The 19003-nt window shown below is 40.0% G+C and overlaps 1 protein-coding gene across 1 annotated transcript in view; it reads right to left on the bottom strand.

Moving 5' to 3' along the window:
* LOC306859227 (coiled-coil domain-containing protein 171-like) overlaps positions 1-19003 on the bottom strand; it is a 472225-nt gene that overhangs the window by 89996 nt on the left and 363226 nt on the right. The window lies entirely within an intron of this gene.

Below are 19003 nucleotides of genomic sequence, written 5' to 3'. Positions count from 1 at the left end.
TATTGATCAGAGACAAACTCAGAGTAGCGTGACCTTTGAACCGCTGTGCGTGTCGCTCAATCAGGGCTGAAGTCTCAATGACATGGAAATACCTGAATCTGATTAGAGTCCGCAAACAGGATGCCATTTGAATTTCAGTAAAACTAAAATAGAACATTCACTGAAATAAAACATGAAACTACTACACTTATAGTGAGTACAGTAATACATTCTATTTGTCAGTATGAATTACTGATAAACATGTTCTTGCACACACAACATGGAGTATTTCCAGAAACCAGGGTTATTATTGTTAATAATAACTATAAATAAACTAAAATTACTGTTGGCGGAAAATAAATATACACTATAAAGAAACTTAAATTGGTCTTGGTGGAATAGATCTGCTACGCTGCTGAGACTGGCTACTGCCAATACATCCACAACATGCAGCTGTGAGCTGCTGCACATATACATGAAATAACCCCCATATAGCATACTCACCTCGTAGCAGAGCTATACAGGTGGAGCTGGGGAAGGTGGGGGGTTTCTGAAGCAAGCTGCAACTGCTACAGCAAACACTAGTCATATATTTGAATGTTGAGCAGTGAGCTCATTGGCTACCGATACAGGAGAGAACCAATCAGCTGTGCCATTTGATAAGGATGTCATTAGGTCAGATTGAGTTAGACCTATCAGACTGTGCCATCTAGAGTTTTAATTCAATTCAAGTTTATTTGTATAGTGCTTTTCACAATTCAAATCATTGCAAAGCAGCTTTACAGATTCATGCCAGAACTCTCTCTCACTCTGTGTGTGTGTGTGTGTGTGTGTATATATATATATACACATACACACACACTTTCTGGGAGTTCAAAATCCCATTTTGGTTCAGTTTAACTCAAAATACTAAAATAACTAAAACATATAATAATAATAATGAATAATACAAAAACTGCATATAAAATAATAAAAATGGCAGACAAAATGGCTTAAAATAAAATTAAATAAAAATGGAAAGCAAAAAATAATTCAACATATTATTACAAACTAGTTTAGTATTTCAATGATAAAATAAGACAAATATTAAAAACATTACATGATATTAAATGTCAGTCTTTGAAATGTCCCCTATAGAAATGATCATTTAATTTATATTTATTCCATTATATTTAATAAATAAACTTTGTTTATGGACCATATGGAGCAAACACTTCTCTTACCAGAATATTTACTAGAAAGCTTACTTACTAAATGTATATTTCATTACACACACAAATTTACTCGCTACATAGTAAATATATTTCATATATTCAACCGATCCATGTTATAAAGTTATCTATCTAAATTAAAATCTGTTTGACGGCTGTTAATTGTTTTGACAGTGTCGAACTAAAAGAATTATGTCTAGTCTGAGAATAAATTGACAAAATTAGTCCAAATGTATGTAGTTTATTGGTTTTGACACACACAGCAGCAGTCTGTTGGACTAATGAAACTCCTGAATTCCTCTGAAATGCAATTCAGTAAATTACTTTTTCAGTAATTCCAATTCCAACTGGCCACTTAATAAACTGAAAGAAGACTCTGACACACACACACACACACACACTCACACACACACACACACACACACACACACACTCACACTCACACACACACACCACACACACACACTCACACACACACACACACACACACGCACCACACACACACACACACACACTCACATACACATACACACACACACACACACACACACTCACACACACATACACAGCTTTGATTTTTATTTCATATTTGATGACACACTCTGTTGAAACATCAGACTTGCTACAGATTGAAAGACTGCTTTCATACTCGCACACAAACATGACAGATGTGGAAGATCCTCATAACCAGAGCAGCTCACAGAGACGGGGTGGGGCTTATCACTGACAGACAGCTCAAACAGCCAATCAACTGTAATCACCGCCGAACAGTCACTGATTGCTGGCGTTTCAGTGCAGGTTTTTTGGCGGACTCTCAGCCTCCTGATTCTGAAACACAATTTTAAATGAATAATCATGGACACTTGCTATACAATAAAATATGCATTTTAGATCAATTTTTACAGTGGTGTAGATTTGCTACAGTGTGTCTCACCTGTCGTCCTCGTCCACAGAACACCTTGGTCAGTCCCGTGTGTGCAGGGATGTGTTTGAGCGCATGCGGTTGATTCAATTCTCTTAGTAAGTCTGGGCTGCTCAAACCCACTGCAGGACAAAACCAGACACAATACAACCAGAGACACATAAACAAACAATAACTACAGTAGCAGCCAGCTAGCAGGGAACATTCTCAGGCATTGATCTCTCAAAGTAATGTGCTTCCTGTAACATTAACAGAACATACTGTATATTCAAAGTTATCAGGGCCTGTATTCACACATCTTAAGGCTAAAAGTAGCTTAAAACTTGCTGATTTTGGAGAAAATCTTAAAAATCATGGGCGTGTCAGTCCTAAATTTTTGCTCTGAGAGTATTTCACAAAGCGTTTTAACGCTAAAACTTGCTCCTAAATCTGTGAAACATTAGGAGTAGTGAAGAGGAGTCCTGAGTCACTAAGACCAAGCCACAAACTATCCTAAAATAGCTGTTGCCGGCAATTTGCCTCGAATGTAAACATTTTAGAAACATTTGACGATAATGAGCTTTTAAAAAGTCATCACTTTTGGTTTTGGAGGTTTTTATCCCAACTCCAAATTTTCATTTCTGTCTCACTATCAGCTACTCTGTTAATTAAAAGGCATTTATATGCAGCTAAATATTTACGAGAAGCACACATGTAGGAGGATGACAATTAGCTGAGTGCTTGTTTAATTAGTGACACTTAGCCTGCATTTTAAAACATTTATTTGAATATAGCAACATCGCTCTACAATATTTTTATGAATGAAAATATCATAAATATTGCATTTCATATCAAATGGAACGTTTCCCTTAATTTTAATATTAAAGTTAACACAATCAAGAAAAACGTATTAAACATAAAAAAAAAAAAAAAGAACGTTCTGAACATGAAAAAAAAAACTCACTCGGCCGTTCATTGGACTTTGGCGGAGAGGGCGTGGCTTTGTTTGGAGTTGTGGGCGGAGTTACATGATCAGTCTGTCATAGAGAGAAAGAAGAATCGGATGAAATCGCTGCTTATTTGATGTTTTATCATTACGAATTTCGCTTACCTTACTTTCCTCCATCGCTGGCCAACCATGCGCTGTTCTGATGAATACAAGCTATAATGAAGCATTAGCCAGAAAAGATGGACAGATGACGCTGGTCTGCTCGCGTTTTCTCTCCTTCACCGCCGTTTCAGCATCAGCCACTAAAACAAGGTACTAAAGAGATATTAGTTACTGTATATTTATATCTATATTTGATCCGGTCGCTGTGAGAAAGTGCTTCGTTGTTCACCGCAGTCAACCTGAAGTCTCATTTCTGCAGTGAAATTAATCATTCACTCACTTTATGGCTCTAAAGTCCACGAAAACACCCTGAAAATCTCTCTGTATTACACAGTTCAGAGAAATACTGCAGCTTGTTTAGTCGCAGTCCTAAAAGCACTAAGAGACACGTATGTTTATACAGCGGAGCTCAAACATCGAACTTTATCTGAACACTTTATATCTATAATAAAACATTCCATATCAAACATGTATTGTATCTCAAAATTAAGTACAGTCACATGAGGGAATAAATATATAAGTAGTTTGGTGACAAAACAATCTGCTGTGAAACTCTGACAAAACATTCTTCAGACATCCTGAAATGATAAATATAACGCTTTGTTTTGTGCTTTTGCATTCATTTAAAACTATTTAATTATATGATCCTCATTTACAATGTAATTATATGTCCTCTCATACGACAGTCACAGATAAGATCATAAGTCCATGCAGGGCTGCAGGTCCAGTGTTAGCGCCCCCTGGCTGTGGAGCTGCAGAAGCCGCACAAACTCCTCCGGCATTTTATGCATGCTTTTGTTCGGTCTTCTCAGGTCATAATAATGATAAGGAACTGGATTGTCATGCAGGTCGGTGTCAAACGGCCAGAATCCATAAACATGCACGTTCTCACAAAGTTCCAGCGCCATGTTAATTAACATAAACCCAGTGGAGAGGCGGATCGACTTCAGGCCACGCCCCTTCCAGAAACGGTCCAATGTCTGCAGGTAATACGGGCTGAAGAACACCACCGGCTGCTGAGGTCTGATTGGGTGGAGGACTTTGAGAGTTTTGATTGACTGACCAGTGCAGAAGGTGTAGGCAAAGGCGGGCATAGCGAGGGATGCGTTTCCGTACACACTGACCCGCTCCAGCAACGGATCCGGATTCTGCTCCAGATTTTTGTATCTACAGAAACAGATTCAGTGTCTGTATAAGTGTTGCTAATATGACAATAAAAAGTGATTTTAACAAAACAAAAGTGATTTTAAATAGGCTACATCGAAAGTACATTAAATGAAAGTAAAATGTCTACTTTTAAGGTTTCAAGTAATTTTTGGGAGAAAATGTCAAAATGTAGGTGAAATAATGTTCCATTGTCATTCAGTGTAACACTTGTATTTATGTAAAAACTGAAACAACACTTACTCTGACCTGTACTAATATATATAAAAGAATAGCATGCTAAATTTTATTGCATTTCAAATTAGTAAAAATGATTGCCGACAAATGGCCAAAATGGGATAGGGACAAAGTTTAAAAATGTAAAATTATGAGTAAGTAGTATTTGGGGTAAAACTAATTAGTCTTTTAATATGTCAAACAGATTCTTGTGGTAAATATGCCTGACAAGACTAATATCTGACAAGATATAAATTTTTTGCGTGGAAAGGACATTCTAATGTTTTGAAAAACAACTCAACAACAACAATTGAAAGCTGTATTGCATGCACTTATTGTTTTGGTGCTTGAAAAAACATAACTTCATTTTTAACAATTTTCAAAAATTAAATTTTTTCATTGTGCATTCCAATTAATCTCAATTAAACTGCAGTTGGGATATTTTGATGAGGTACAAAAATACTAGCTAACTAACACAAAACACAATAAAAACATGATAACATAATAAAAAACATATATATATATATATTCCATGGTCTGTCTTAATACTCAATTCTGATTGGCTGGCAGGTGTTGATTAAATTCGTTTAACTGCACAGGTAGTTCCAGGTCAGTGTAATCACCGTTCCATATTAATGAGCTGCTTTAATTGATGCACACTAACAACACACATCACTCACACACACACACACACACACACACACACACACACACATCACTCACTCGCACACACACACACACACACACACATCACTCACTCACACACACACACACACACACACACACACATCACTCACACACACACACACATCACTCACTCACACACACACACACACACACACACACACACACACATCACTCACACACACACACACACACATCACTCACTCGCACACACACACACACACATCACTCACTCGCACACACACACACACACATCACTCACTCACGGAGAGAGAAAGAGGTCGGAGATCCAGAATGAAGCGCATGAAATCAGCGAAGAACACAATCAGTGATTCAAACAGATGAAACAGCGCTGACAAACAGGAGAAACACTGCGCAACGAGACAGTCAGCATCATTTACCATGGATTTGTTTTACTGTAACACTAACTGCACCATGGTATTGCGGCAGAAATGAGGGATATATCAAATTGTATTGGTATATTTTTAATGTAGACATGTATTAAATAAGTAATGGAATATAATTACAGTATTTTGTGATTAAGCTAGTTTGTGCATATATACTAAATGTATTAGACCACTGTTCTTCATACCGATACCTAGAACCATGTAGGCCAAGTTAATATTTATACCATGGTATTGAGGTACTGGTTATCATTATGTATACTATATGAAAGACCAAGGGTTAATTTTAATAACTGAAACAGTCAGAATAATCAAATGTACATCTGCACCCTAACAGATGGAATCCTGCATCCTCAAGTTACTGTCAAATGTGCATTTTTAAGAGACAAAAAATTTATATTACTAATATTGCAGCCAGCACTGCAAACTATGCTGAAGATACATGTAATCAATGTCACGCAACACAAACCTATTTCATGATTTGAAACAATAGCGTATCACTCATTAGAACAGGAATCACCAGACTTGGTCCTGGAGCGCCGGTGTCCTGCAGAGTTTAGTTGCCTCAGCACACCTGCGGGACATTTATAGGCTGTGTCCAAATTCAGGGTCTGCATCCTTTGGAGTACTCATTTGAAGGATGTTACGTCACAGCGCCGCGACGAAGGCTGTCCAAATTCGTAGGATCCTTCAAATGCGGCCCACAAATACGTCCTCCTTTTCCCCGAATTGGAAGGATGGGTGTGGTGGATCCTTTCCCGTCCTACCTATCCCATAATTCTTTTCGGCAGAGCGTAATGGCGGACGAAGCGAGCGGTAGCGGAGTGGGAGAGGAGTTTCTCTGACAAAACAAGCTAAAGTTTATGCTTCGGCTCAATGAATTTGTAGGAGAAATTAGTAGAATACTTAAAAACAAATAAAAATAGGCTATAATGGCTTACCTGGATGTGACTGTCTTGTAGTCTGATATAAAAAACTCTCCGACAACGAGCAAAGAAAGTATTTAATTTATTTAATTGCTTTATTTCTTCCAAAAGAATTAAAATGAGGAGAATAACTCTTTGTTTGTCCATTTTCCCGCTTCTTGCTTGGCGCTGTCACGGTTGCTAGGCGACAGGATATGAGCAACGGGTAAGGGAGGGAACTGAAAGAAGGGTAGGCTGTCCAAATTCACAAACACCGACTTCCGGGTTTTGCGGACGTCGGAGGATCCTTCCTCCTTCAACCGGGTAGGAAGGATCCTAAGGAGGATGCAGACCCTGAATTTGGACACAGCCATAGTATAGCAAGACCTTGATTAGCTGATTCAGGTGTATATAAACTCTGCAGGACCAAGTGTGGTGACCCCTGCTTTAGAGCATACAGAAACCAGGTCATTCATTTTTCAATTAAGATATTTATTTTGTTGGGGGAAAATTACTGGAAAAGAATTCAAAGACATGAAGTGTTTGTCTAGTACTAGGGTTAGGTTGGAGCTCTTATTTTTGAAGTGCACCAGATTAATGCATTTAAATTTTCTCCCAGGGGGGCTCTTAATTAAGTAACTGCTTTAAATTGCTTTAATAAGTATTTGTGTAGATTTACTGAAGAAGGTGGTACATGATCTTAGTAAGCAGTTTGACATCAAATATTTTTCATCATTTCATCATTAAGTTAGCAGCAGACATGCTAATCCAGCACAAATTGATGCATGAGATGTCACCAAAATAAAGCATTTAAACCTAAAAATTAAACACCAAAATGGGTGGGAACTACCCCCCCCCCCCCCCTCTCCTCCACTGGGCTGGCTACGGGCCTGTGTATATATATATATGTGTGTGTGTGTGTGTGAGCGCGTATGGACACTGACTCTCTCTGGATCTGACTGGGGTTGATGGTTATCAGATCAGTCTTCAGCCCAGCATCACTGTCATTAATAGAAGCCAAATTAAACCTGAAAGAGAGAAAAAAAATCCTTGATTCAATCATTCAACAAAACAGGTGCCACTTCTATCTTTTAAAAGTAAAATCTGAATGAAATTAAACATAAATGGCTTAATATAACAAACTTAACATACGTTGGGTTTTACATTTAGCAGGTCATGACCTTTCCATGTGTTCATTAGAAAGAGAAGTTTATGCTGATGTTTATACAAGCATCCTATTTTCAATAATCAGTTTACTATATAAAATCTTGATAGCATTTAACAATAATGTTCCATTTAACTGCATTAACTAAAATTTAACAAAACTTGAAAAGAATTTATTAGTTTCAGTTACAGTTTTTTCTGATTGCTTAAGCACATTTTTTGTAACTATTGGCTATTTTTGCAAAACTCTACACACAAATAAGAAAACCTTTCACCCAATTATCAAAACATTGTAGTTCTCTTGCAAAAGCGAACACAGCTAGATTAACTCTTCACACCTTCGTAAAAATGGTGTTTTCGTATCAAACAGTAAACACAAGCCATCATCTACTAAGCACACAATGTGCCAACTACACACTGATGGTATGAATACAAAACACATCTGGCTTTTGCTTTCTCTGTGTACAGATGTCAATTTGAGGTCATACTTTTGTCATAGTGTCATGTAAACATACAAGGATCCAAACTTCAAGTATTGGTGTTGATTCACACTCATCAAAACCAAGACAAAGTCAGAACACAAAATAGTAATTTCACAAAAAAAAAAAAAAAGACAATCAGCCTACATCATGTCGTCTTTCTGGGTCCGGCCACAAAATTTCGTCCACATCGCATGCGATATCCTCCAGTCCAAGGCACCGGGGAAAATATCTCCTTGAATGCCGTATCCAGGCCTGACATGATGCCTGGTCAATATCTCCACATGCCTCCTCCATTGCCTGTAAAAGGGCTACCTGTTGATGAGGATGACGGTCGTACACTTTCCAGCGCCAGGCAGAGAAGAACTCCTCGATGGGATTTAAGAATGGAGAGTATGGAGGGAGGTTGAGTGCCATGAAGGATGGGTGGTCTGTAAACCAGTTGCGGACCAAAGCAGCCCTATGGAAACTAACATTGTCCCATATGATGACATATCGGGTATGCTCTGGTCTCTGAACAGTGAGCATGTCATGTAAGGTGTCCATGAATGCAATAATGTGTGCAGTGTTGTATGGGCCTATGGTTGCATGATGGTGAACAACACCATTTTGGCTTATAGCTGCACACATGGTTATGTTACCACCACGTTGTCCTGGGACATTGATGATGGCACGGTGTCCAATAATGTTCCTGCCACGTCTCCTGGTTTTACTGAGGTTAAAACCGGCCTCATCTACACAAAGTAGCTCATGTCCCATGGCATCTGCTTCTAGTTCCATCACTCTCTGGACAAGACAAAACAAATGCAACACATCAGGCCCATGCACAGCACTACAGTATGCACTTCCAAATTCAGAACCAATGACACTATAGCTTACCTGCACATAGTCATATCGCAGTTGCTTTACACGTTCTGTGTTTCTCTCGAAAGGAACTCTGTAAATTTGCTTCATTCTTATTCTGTGGCGTGCAAGTACACGACTTAGTGCAGAAATGCTTACACTGTGTATATTTTGAAAGATGGTGTCATTATCAATTATGCGCTGCTGTATTTCGCGCAGTCTTATTGCATTATTGGCAATCACCATGTTCACTATATGGGTCTCTTGCTCTGGAGTGAACATTCTTCCTCTGCCCCCAACATCTGGACGTCTAGCAATTCTGTAAAGTAACAATTTCAGTATTTTTGCATGTATGGGACTGTTGTGTTTCTCATTAGAGTATGGCAGTGCTACAAAGTACTTACCGATTCTCATTTCGAAATGTCCTAATGATGCTTGCCACAGTGTAGCGGCTCAAATTAGGCTGAACCCGTTGGCCAGCTTCCCTCAGGGTCATCCCATGGTTGATGACATGGTCCACTATTGTAGCTCTGATGTCATCAGTTATTTTATTTCTTACTCTTCTTATCCTTCCTCTTTCCCCTCCTCGTCCTCTTCTTGCTCCTCCTTCTCCTCTTCCTCTAACGTCCTCTAACCCTCTCGCTTCTTCACCTCCACGTCCTCTCCCTCGGCCTCCTCTGATTCTCACTCTTCTCACTCTTACTGCTCCTTCCATTGTACTCCACACAGACAGCTTACCTGTGGCTTACTTATAGTGCTTAGGCTGATTGCAAAGTGAAGTAATTATCTAAAACAGTTTTCACATGTGAAAGTGTGCCAGACAGTTGCCAAAATAGTGTTAATGATAGCCATACATGTGTATAATTTTGCTAGGAGTGTGTTGGAAATTTGGTAATTGAGTGTAAGCAGTGAGTTGTGTTTAAAGTTCTGCAAAAAGAGTGTTGTGCAGTGAATTGTACCTACAGTTTTGCAAAGTGTGTGTTACAAAATTGCAAACTGAGTGCAAAGCAGTGTTTGTGCTTTTAGTTTTGCAAACTCAGTGAGTGGTTTTGCTATACGTATTAATAGTTTTAGAAATTGTGCTACAAGAATCACGATTAGCGCTTAAGCATTCAGAAAAAACTGTAAATTCAACATTTTAAAATTTGTATCTGTTAATATTGTTTAATGCACTTGAGCCAACATGAACTAACAATCAACAGAATTATTATTAACTAACATTAATAAAGATGAATAAATACCATAACAAATGCATTGCTTGTTAATTTTCTAATAGGACAATAAATATTTAGAAGGAATGGCAGTAACACTGAATTAAACATGAAATTTGAAAGTACAAACTTCTGGAGACTGTGTGATATTTTCTCAGTGTCGATTACTGGTCTTTTTCAGCGCTGTATCTTCAGCATCTGTTTTATTAGGCAAACTAGTTAAACATTCATGAGAGAATCTGCTCATTAAGACTTGTTTGTCTTATACTGTATTCATCAGTGGTAGCTCAGCCGAGTGAAGATAGTACAGCTCCTCAGCAGATAAGAGAAGGTTTAAGAGTGTAACTATAACACACTAAAACCATAAATGGTTTAAACTATTCAGACCGCAGGTGTTTCAGTGTTTCAGAGATACTGTGTGAGAAACAACTGAAAGCTCATCAGCTGAATTCTGTTGTAATAGATAGAGTTCAGAGTCTCTGTGGATGAGCCTCGGGTTCCTCTTTCAATGTGCGTCTATGGGATTTTCTGGTCCACTGAAATCACTCTGTTAGAGCACATAATTGTGGTCAGTGAGGAGCAAGGCATGATGGGATGGTTAACCGTGTCAAAAGCAGCAGACAGATCCAGCAAGATAAGTATTGCTCTTAATTAAGCTCTTGCTAGTCTTAGGGCTTCAATAACTGAGAGCAAAGCAGTCTTGGTTGAATGTCCACTTCTGAAACCAGACTGGATTCTGTCCAGGAGGTTGTTGTGTGAGAGAAAGGCAGAGACTTGGTTGAACAGCTCGTTCAAGTGTTTTAGCAATAAAAGGAAGCAGGGAAACTGATCTGTAGCTCTCTAAAAGAGATGGGTTAAGGGTGGGTTTTGTAATTAGTGGGGTTATACAAGCCTGTCTAAATGCCTAGGGAAAAACACCAGTGTGAAGGGATGTGTTAATGATGTGAGTGAGTGCAGGTACAACTGCAGGAGAAATGGCTTGAAGGAGATGAGATAAAATAGGATCAAGGGGACAAATAGTAGGATAAAAAAAACTAATTCTGTATGAATGATGAATGAAACCTTCCGATGATGAAACCTCTTCAACCTCTCTCTGAGACAAGCCTCAATTCCATTCTGCTTGAAATCTTTCACAATTATCCCCATACCAAAGAAATCAGCCACAGATAGCCTAAATGACTATCGCCCCATCGCCCTCACGCCGATCATCACGAAGTGCTTTGAGAGGCTGGTGCTGCACCACCTGAAAACCTGCCTCCCCTCCACCTTCGATGAACATCAATTTGCCTACAGAGCTAACAGATAGACTGAGGATGCAATAGCTATAGCTCTCCACAATGCACTGTGCCATCTGGAACATCAGGAGAGCTATGTGAGGATGCTTTTTATCGATTATAGCTCAGCCTTCAATACCATCATACTGGACATCCTCTTCAGCAACTCAAAGATCTGGGCTTCCCCTTACTCACCTGCACTTGGATCAGGAACTTCCTGACTGACCGCCCTCAGACTGTTAAACTCGGTCCCCATCTCTCCTCCACCCGCACGCTCAGCACTGGCTCCCCTCAAGGGTGCGTGCTGAGCCCAATTCTGTACTCTCTCTATATGCATGACTGCCGCCCAGTCCATCACCAGAACAACATCATCAAATTCGCAGATGATACTACAGTGGTGGGCCTAATCTCAAAGGGGGATGAGGCTGCCAATAGAGATGAGATCCTGAGATTGTCAGAGTGGTGGTTCAGCCAACAACCTGACACTTAACACCACCAAAACAAAGGAAATCATCCTTGACTTTAGAAGGCACAGGGTAGATCCCACTCCCCTCTACATCAATGGAGACTGCGTAGAGAGGGTTCAAACATTCAAATTCCTTGGCACAATCATCTCACCAGACCTCAGATGGTCAGCCAACACCACAGCAATCAATTAGAAGGCACAGCAGCGCCTTCACTTCTTGAGAGTGTTAAAGAAGAACAACCTAAAGGAGAAGCTGCTGGAGACCTTCTATCGCTCTGCAGTGGAGAGCCTGCTGACATACTGTGTCACAGTATGGTATTGCAGTTGTACTGAGGCAGAGAGAAAGGGAATACTGCGGATCATCAACACTGCGCAGAGGATCATTGGCTGCCCTCTTCCCTCTCTGAAGGACCTTTACAACTCCCGCTGCCTTAGCAGAGCTCAGAACATTGGAAAAGACCACTCTAAAATAAACAAAATAAAAGATCAAAAGGATTAACAATGCAGATTAATTTTCACAGCCTTCTTTGATCATATTTACCAAGGATGCCGATATTTTTGGCCATGACTGTATAATGTTAAGACAGTAGATCAGAAATATTCACTTTGTTGTTGCACATGCATCATTGCCTGTATATTACTTGTTTAAATGCATAATTTTAATGGATTTGCTGAGTCATACATTTAAAATTTTACTAGTCAAATGGACATTTACCTGAAATTTAGCTACAAGTTTATTAAAAATTCACATTTTAGTTTTGCTACCAGACCAAAATAAAGTTTACCAAAATTTAACATTTTAATTTTACTGTGAGATGGACAATTAAGAATCAAATCACTGAGTATCTGAAATTAGTGTGGGTTTTCTAATAAAGTGCAGAAGGGTCATTCCGTGTCAAATCAACCAAATTTCAAAAACTTCCCTGGCTCAAATTTTTGATTTTTTCTGAAGGAAGACAGAGATGTATAGTGATGAAAGCCAAAATAATAAATGTCACAGGGGGATATTTACTGAGTAATCCACTATTATGTAGGGGGGGGGGGGGGCAATTTTCACCTGTGATTCAGAGCCAAATTAAGGGGAAAATGACTTCAGAAAGATGGCAACATCATAGGCCCTAAATCATTCAGTCCCAGAGATATGGGGGATCTCAATGAGGCGCCATTTTCAGATTGTTGAATATTACCTATTTTTAGGTGTTGAAAACCAAATGTTGGTCACTTTGTATACTGCTGATACTGTTTGTATTTAAAGCAGAATGTCTGAAGAATAAGTAATGCTGAAACTAAGAATGCATGTTGTTTGCCTCTACCAAAACAAAATGCACAGAACATACCTGTCAGAGTGCTAAACATGCATTGGAATGGTCAAGTTGAGGCACATTAACTTTCTCTCAGTAGTCTATTCATAAGATTCTATATTTGAATCAGTTTCAGGGCTATTTGGAAGAAGGGATTTTGTTCATTTTGTTCGTTTTAACAATTTACTCCTGGAGCCATATTAAAATTCCAATATCTCTGGAACTGAACCATATAAGGCCTTACAAATGAAGATGCCAAAATGAAAGTTTGTTAAGACCCAATATCTAAAAGGGCAGTAAGATATCCTGGATACTTCTTGAGTTACAGGCATGTGAACTTTGGAGAAAAAACTTCAAAAGGGCTCTTTCCCCAGTTTTGATTGGTCACCATTGGCATATAATGCAAAAAAGATTGCTAAAGTCAACAGATTTTACTAACAGACCTACCAATCTCTGTGTAAAAATAATATTGTGATGCTGCCATCTTTCTGTTATAATTTTTACCCCCCTGTAATTTGGCTCTGAATCTCAGAAAATTGCCATTATGACCCAGATGTAATGTGTAAGCAGCCACTCCACCATAACAAGAATAGCAATATACAGTGAATTTATGCAGAGTTATGCGCAATGCACTAAATGCGTCAAAATTTTACTAAAATTCTACTCAAAATTACTAAGATTTGAATACATGATTCTCACGCATCATATCTGCCAAAATAGTCAAATTGAAATCGTGTTGTGTGTGTAAATGCAAAGCAAGTCATCAAGACAAACGTGTCTGTCAAAGGCATTAATCTAAATATAAAGACACACAAACCTGTTCAGCTCACGCTCAGTTGTGTTTGATTTGTATGGGCAGCTCATGAAATCTGACAGGTCCTGCGTGACACTCTCCAGTTTTATACTGAGAAGGAAACAAAAGCATTTAAGTTATCAGTCCTCTGAAGCAGAAGAAAAGCTGTTTGATCTTGATTCTCACGCACCTTTTGGCCGGTTTAATAATGGAAAACTTGTGTCTGAGTTTAGCGCAGCGTAGCAGCTGAAGTGTGTCCGCCATCCCATCTCTGAAAGAAAACACAAAGTTTTCAAAGCCACTGTATCATATTTGAAATTGATTGAATTTTTAAGGCTCTAAATGAGCCACATGATCAATCTTTGCTACCACACTCAATCTCCTCCATGTCTTCTGTGTAATTATACAAATGTCCACCTTCATCTTGTGCTTAATATGCTGTCAAATCTATATGGTGGTCTTCATATGTTGTCAAGTAAACGTCAGAATAACTGCAGTCATATTTGCAGATGAACACTTACTGGACTGAAGCAGCTCGGCTATACTTGATTCTACATTAATCATTTTCTAGAAAAATCAGTGCATCTTAAATCTGACCCAGCAGCTTTTCCGAGGAACATTGGACAGGTATGGACTTGGCAAGAATTTTGTTAGACCTTAAACAAGGCCCGCGATCACTGGAGAACTATATTCGCACATTTTCATTCGCAAACTATTCAGATCTATCAGACTGTCTTTTGATAGAGTTTTTTGTAATGGCATAAATCAACCTCTATGATCTGAGCTTAGACGCAAGGGTCCGCGTTCGTCACTCGCTCAGTTTATGGATTATGCTTTGTTGACTATTGGCTCTTTGTTTTACTGTGGGTGTTGCGGAGGAAGAAACACTGCGTCTATAACAGAAATTTTGGCTGCACCAGATCGCGTTGACATAATGACAGCGACAGCGGAGCCTGTTTACAAAATGGTGGCCACAACAACGCCCCGTTATGTAACAGCTGCCATCCCAGAGTCAAGTAAAGTCACAGCTGATCTTTCTGCGTCAGATCAAGTCATAGCTGGTCTTCCTGAGGCAAGTCAAGTCAAAGCGAATCTTCATGAGTCAAGTCAAGTCACAGTTGATCGTCATGAGTCAAGTCAAGTCAGAGCTGATCTTCATGGATCAAGTCAAGTCACCCAGATCCTCAAGGACTTTTCTTCAGTATCCCAGACTGGCATTCAGCGTGAAGGACCCACTGCTGGTGTCAGCACGTGCAGCTGGTATCACTAAACCAGCGCTCTCAAACCCTTTTGTCCCAGAAGTAATCCCCTTGTCTGCTGCATTTCCCATATGGGGGACTGCTTTCTGGTGTGCATGGGCTGCGTTCACTACCGCTGAAGTTCCAGAGCCAGCGATTACGATTATTGTTCGCCGGAGCCTGATCAAGTCTGTCCTTGGACTACTCGGGTTTTGCCTGTGCCATACCTGTTTGCTGAGCATTTGTTTCCAGAAGTTTTAATTTCACTGTTCCTAAGTGGAGGAATGATCTTCACAAGCCTACAAAACATCTCACATTTTCTGAGGAGATTTTATTTCCTCATCTCTCAATCAGCATGGGATTGCATTGCATTATATGTTTGGATCATTTCGAACTGATCTTACTAAGAAATATTGGTAACATTTCATTTTAGGGTCTCTTAACTAGTTGCTTATTAGCATGCATATTACTAGATGCATATTACATATACACACCTACTTCCGGCTTTGCTACTGTTCGGACGCTCTTGCTTATTGCTCTCCGCTTTGCTCCCTATTTTTGCATTTTTCTCATATCTCTCCAAGATTTTAACTTCAGCAGATCAGCACAGTGCTCAGACAACACATTTTTTTGGGGGGGAAACTTAAGACTTTCTCCCAGCAGTTTACATTCCAGAGACGGAAAAATACAGCTGTCTACATTCAAACAGACTAGAGAAAATGCCTCTCGTGGAATCTACTTGCTGCATGAACTGCCACAAACTTCTACAAAGGATTGCGGTTCTTGAAACAAAGTTACTTACTGGACTTCCAAAACAGGCGGAACACACAGCAGACGGTCAACACGGACCCCCTCAGCATACAGCTGGTGAGTCCTCTGAATCTCAAAAGTTTATACAAAGTGTAGAGGAAAAAGCCGAAACAGATCGACAGACAAATCGATGGCACAAACAGGGAGCAAGACCCAAAGGCAATCGAGACATCAGATTATCACGAGTATCTCGTATTGCTGCCGTAGCATCCTCTACCCCAGATACGGCTATGACAAGACTTGTAAACACTGGCATTCTACCACCCCCAATACATCTTGAGAACAGATTTGAAGCATTAATGAATGTGGGTGAGAAATCCGCAAATGTGACTAAACACGGATCGAATCAGCCAGCAGCTAACATCGCTACTAACAGGCGCTCAAGGTCGAGCAGACAGCGGCTTTCAGCTCAGAGCGCAGCCGAGCCCAGGACTCTGATAGTGGGCGACTCTATTATCAGAAACATCAGTTGCAGGACTACAACTACATACTGCCGTCCTCAAGCAAATGTCTCTGATGTGAACAAAGAACTTCGGAACATTTTGATGAAGCACAAGACTGCAAATCGAGTCATCATCCATGTGGGGAAGAATGATATTCGGAAGGAGCAGTCAGAACTCCTTAAGAAGGATTTCAGTGAACTCTTTGAAACGCTTCAAAGTCTTGAAGTTCAGTCGTTCATCAGTGGACCACTCCCAGCAAGGGGAACTAACATGTTCTCACGGTTGCTTGGGCTGAATACATGGCTACAAAGAACCTGCAGTATAAAAGGAGTCAACTTCATCGACAACTTCAATCTTTTCTGGGGCCACAGACAACTGTTTAAACTAGATGGCCTCCACCCAAACAGACTCGGTGCAAGAGTGCTTAAGGACAATATCTATTTCTCCCTCCGTCATCCTTCAGCGGTGTGTGCCAATCTACTCGGCCTGAATGGCACACACACACCTGGACAGTATATGAGTGACCACAGGACTTCATGTCAGCTTCTGAGTCAACATGTGGTTGACACATCCCACAAGGACACTGATAACACCACGCAGCCACAACAAGCACTGCTCATGGACATCCCAGCTGAGCCCTGCCCACAGAGCTCATCACATGCAGACTGTGACGTACTACAACAGCTCCAAGACTCAGCACCCAAGGACGACTTTCTGGAAAACAGCCAGGGAAGCCAGAACGACATCTCACAGCCAGCGGAAACACCAGAGCCAGAGCCCTGCTCACCAGATACACTATCACTCTCCCCAGAATCTCCACTTCTAAGCTTCTCACAGAAAATGGAGGAACTGGTGTATGCTGGGACCAAACTCTCCCACTCTTTCGCTTCAAGTCCCCAGATATCAACTAAAAAACGGCGGGCCCCACAACCACCAAAGACTGCAGGCCCAGCTCACCCTCCTCCTCCTGCGAGAGCTCTCCGGCCGCTGCCACAACGTCAGGGCCCAAACCCCTCTCCATCTGGTGTAGGTGAACCAAAAACAACTGATAACAGCTCTCAGTGATGTGTGTCGGGTCCCCGCTATATTAGCAGCAACATTCACAAATGTTTACAGAACAAGCGGGAACCCAGTGTGCCTGTAGCCTCCTCTATTTCTGTTTTATTAAGCAATAGAAAGTCTAAGGCCTTCTCAAGCCGTACGGCTGACCCATCTAACCTGCGGCCTATAATGCATCAATCTAAGATTGCTGTAGAGACAAAATGTAATTCCATCAAGTTAGCATTTTTAAACATTCGCTCACTTAAAAATAAATCATTTCTGATCAACGATTTAATAACCACAAACAACCTGGATTTTATGTTTTTAAATGAAACATGGTTAGAAGACAGCTGCAGTTCAACAGTCCTCACTGAAACAGCCCCTCCTAACTTTAATTTTATAAGTGTCTGCAGGACTGTTAGGAGAGGTGGAGGTGTAGCTGCTCTGTTTAAAGATGTTTATCAGTGCAAGCAAATGTCATTTGGTCAATATTCATCTTTTGAATACCTAGGTATTGTGCTGAAAGGTGCTCCACACACCCTGTTTATCATTATTTACAGGCCTCCAAAATATTCTCCAGCCTTTGTTGATGATTTCACTGAACTGTTATCAATGATTTCCTCAGAGTTTGACTGTTTTGCTATTGCAGGGGATTTTAATATTCACATAGATAATGCAGAAATCAAAACTACAAAAGAAATTATAACTGTTTTAAACACTTTTGACCTGAGTCAGCATGTGCACGGACCAACACACAATCGTGGACACACTCTAGATTTACTCATCAGTAGAGGTCTAAACATCTCATCCATTGTAATTAAGGATGTAGCACTATCTGATCACTTCTGTATTTTCTTTGATATATTGATCTCGGTCACCACTGAATCTAGATCTGTCTCTATCAGAAAGAGATGCATTAACGACAACACTAGTGCGCTATTTATGGAGGCAATATCATTAACACCAAGCATTTCTGCAGACTCTGTTGATCTTCTCCTGGAGTCTTTTAACTCAAAAATTAAGAATGTTATTGATGATATTGCCCCGATAAAGGTCAGCAAGAAGACGGGGAAACAGAAATCAATTTGGAGAAAATCAACAGCAGTTCAGAGCATGAAAAGACAATGCAGAAAAGCTGAGCGGATGTGGCGGAAGACGAAACTCGAAATCCACTATAGCATCTATAAAGACAGCCTTCATGCTTTCAATGTGGAACTAGCCACAGCTAGACAGACTTTCTTTTCAAACCTTATAAACAGTAACTTAAACAACACCCGCACTCTTTTTGCGACTGTTGAGAGACTGACAAACCCCCCAAGTCAGATTCCCAGTGAAATGCTCTCCGACAGCAAATGCAATGAGTTT

This window comes from Barbus barbus, assembly GCF_936440315.1.
Source record: "Barbus barbus genome assembly, chromosome: 40".
Lineage (NCBI taxonomy): Eukaryota > Metazoa > Chordata > Actinopteri > Cypriniformes > Cyprinidae > Barbus > Barbus barbus.
The sequence above is the reverse complement of the archived record's forward strand: the minus strand, read 5'-3'. Positions and strand labels throughout refer to the sequence as shown.